General features: G+C 55.0%; 6 non-coding genes across 6 annotated transcripts in view; all 6 read right to left on the bottom strand.

Moving 5' to 3' along the window:
* TRNAP-UGG (transfer RNA proline (anticodon UGG)) overlaps positions 1 to 17 on the bottom strand; it is a 72-nt gene extending 55 nt beyond the window's left edge. The window contains exon 1 of the tRNA in view: positions 1 to 17. This exon is cut by the window's left edge and continues 55 nt beyond it. This is a non-coding gene — a tRNA (tRNA-Pro).
* Positions 18 to 427: 410 nt separating this feature from the next.
* Positions 428 to 499, bottom strand: TRNAP-CGG (transfer RNA proline (anticodon CGG)). Its single transcript has one exon. It is a non-coding gene; the product is annotated as a tRNA-Pro (tRNA).
* A 139-nt stretch (positions 500 to 638) lies between these two features.
* TRNAP-AGG (transfer RNA proline (anticodon AGG)) lies at positions 639 to 710 on the bottom strand. The gene has a single exon. It is a non-coding gene; the product is annotated as a tRNA-Pro (tRNA).
* An 876-nt stretch (positions 711 to 1,586) lies between these two features.
* Positions 1,587 to 1,658, bottom strand: TRNAP-CGG (transfer RNA proline (anticodon CGG)). The gene has a single exon. It is a non-coding gene; the product is annotated as a tRNA-Pro (tRNA).
* Positions 1,659 to 1,797: 139 nt separating this feature from the next.
* TRNAP-AGG (transfer RNA proline (anticodon AGG)) lies at positions 1,798 to 1,869 on the bottom strand. Its single transcript has one exon. It is a non-coding gene; the product is annotated as a tRNA-Pro (tRNA).
* Positions 1,870 to 2,264: 395 nt separating this feature from the next.
* On the bottom strand, positions 2,265 to 2,336 carry TRNAP-UGG (transfer RNA proline (anticodon UGG)). Its single transcript has one exon. It is a non-coding gene; the product is annotated as a tRNA-Pro (tRNA).
* Between the last annotated feature and the right edge of the window lie 164 nt (positions 2,337 to 2,500).

Raw genomic sequence — 2,500 nt, 5'->3', positions numbered from 1 at the left:
CCCTAGACCAACGAGCCAGTGACGGAGAAAGGGGCCACGAGGCGCCTTGCTCACTCTCACAATTTGGCACAGGATGCAGCAAGCGCAAGATCTGACAGCAGTGTCAGAAAAGGCAGGAGGAGTAGAGAGCAGCCGAGTGACAGAAACAGAAGAGGAACCAAGCCGTGAAAATGGGGAGCCCGCCAAAGACCTCTGGCACCTTACGGGAGAAGCAGAGCCATAGCAGTGCATGAGCTAAGAAAGAGCTTCCTCAGAAGGCTCACAGAGTTCCACTTGCAAAAGGCTCCGAGGTGGCGTAAAGATAACCCTCGTTGAGAAGCACCGCCGCGTGCATGACGCAGAGCCAAGCGCCCTTGAGTAAGACCGTTGCAAAAGCATACTGGCACAGATGGGGAGAGAGAGAGCTATGCCAAGCACGCACCAGGCAGGGCTCGTCCGGGATTTGAACCCGGGACCTCTCGCACCCGAAGCGAGAATCATACCCCTAGACCAACGAGCCAACGTTTTGACCAAGCCGTGCACTGGCGTCGATACTCTCACATTTGTCGGCTTGGTCAGCCGCAGAGGACGGTGTGCTTTAGTTAAAGGGAGGCGAGAAAAAGAAGAGCGCTCAGGCTCGCCCTCAGACAGAGAGAGCAGGGCTCGTCCGGGATTTGAACCCGGGACCTCTCGCACCCTAAACGAGAATCATACCCCTAGACCAACGAGCCAACGACGGAACTGTTGCGTTCCAATTTTCCTGGCATAAACAGCTGTGTCGCTTGAAGCGCCTGCCTGGCACCTCCAGAGAAAAGCTTGGCTCTCGCATGGAACATCCGCAGAGAAGTCCATGAGAGACGATGGAGAATTTGACCAAAAATGTGTTTTTGAAGCGGAAGAGCTGGGGAAAAAAGGAGATACGCGTGGGCTCAAAATCTGCACCCTGTGCATGCAACAAGCAATCTAAGGCCAGCCGAGGAGAGGGGGGGGCAGTGGGAGGGCAAGCAAGAGGGAACATACCGCCTTCCCAGTAGTGAGTTCCAAGAAAAATCAATTCAACAGATTGGCAGCCATTGAGAGAAGCACGTCAGGCATCAGATCGGCAGCAAAGGTTTCCGTAAGCAAGGGCTTGTCTGGGATTTGAACCCGGGACCTCTCGCACCCAAAGCGAGAATCATACCCCTAGACCAACGAGCCAGTGACGGAGAAAGGGGCCACGAGGCGCCTTGCTCACTCTCACAATTTGGCACAGGATGCAGCAAGCGCAAGATCTGACAGCAGTGTCAGAAAAGGCAGGAGGAGTAGAGAGCAGCCGAGTGACAGAAACAGAAGAGGAACCAAGCCGTGAAAATGGGGAGCCCGCCAAAGACCTCTGGCACCTTACGGGAGAAGCAGAGCCATAGCAGTGCATGAGCTAAGAAAGAGCTTCCTCGGAAGGCTCACAGAGTTCCACTTGCAAAAGGCTCCGAGGTGGCGTAAAGATAACCCTCGTTGAGAAGCACCGCCGCGTGCATGACGCAGAGCCAAGCGCCCTTGAGTAAGACCGTTGCAAAAGCATACTGGCACAGATGGGGAGAGAGAGAGTTATGCCAAGCACGCACCAGGCAGGGCTCGTCCGGGATTTGAACCCGGGACCTCTCGCACCCGAAGCGAGAATCATACCCCTAGACCAACGAGCCAACGTTTTGACCAAGCCGTGCACTGGCGTCGATACTCTCACATTTGTCGGCTTGGTCAGCCGCAGAGGACGGTGTGCTTTAGTTAAAGGGAGGCGAGAAAAAGAAGAGCGCTCAGGCTCGCCCTCAGACAGAGAGAGCAGGGCTTGTCCGGGATTTGAACCCGGGACCTCTCGCACCCTAAGCGAGAATCATACCCCTAGACCAACGAGCCAACGACGGAACTGTTGCGTTCCAATTTTCCTGGCATAAACAGCTGTGTCGCTTGAAGCGCCTGCCTGGCACCTCCAGAGAAAAGCTTGGCTCTCGCATGGAACATCCGCAGAGAAGTCCATGAGAGACGATGGAGAATTTGACCAAAAATGTGTTTTTGAAGCGGAAGAGCTGGGGAAAAAAGGAGATACGCGTGGGCTCAAAATCTGCACCCTGTGCATGCAACAAGCAATCTAAGGCCAGCCGAGGAGAGGGGGAGGGCAGTGGGAGGGCAAGCAAGAGGGAACATACCGCCTTCCCAGTAGTGAGTTCCAAGAAAAATCAATTCAACAGATTGGCAGCCATTGAGAGAAGCACGTCAGGCATCAGATCGGCAGCAAAGGTTTCCGTAAGCAAGGGCTCGTCCGGGATTTGAACCCGGGACCTCTCGCACCCAAAGCGAGAATCATACCCCTAGACCAACGAGCCAGTGACGGAGAAAGGGGCCACGAGGCGCCTTGCTCACTCTCACAATTTGGCACAGGATGCAGCAAGCGCAAGATCTGACAGCAGTGTCAGAAAAGGCAGGAGGAGTAGAGAGCAGCCGAGTGACAGAAACAGAAGAGGAACCAAGCCGTGAAAATGGGGAGCCC

This window comes from Phyllobates terribilis, unplaced genomic scaffold (assembly GCF_046119375.1).
Source record: "Phyllobates terribilis strain yellow unplaced genomic scaffold, ASM4611937v1 Scaffold_5__5_contigs__length_657084704, whole genome shotgun sequence".
NCBI classification, from domain to species: Eukaryota; Metazoa; Chordata; class Amphibia; order Anura; family Dendrobatidae; genus Phyllobates; species Phyllobates terribilis.
This window is presented reverse-complemented; position numbering and strand designations above follow the sequence as displayed.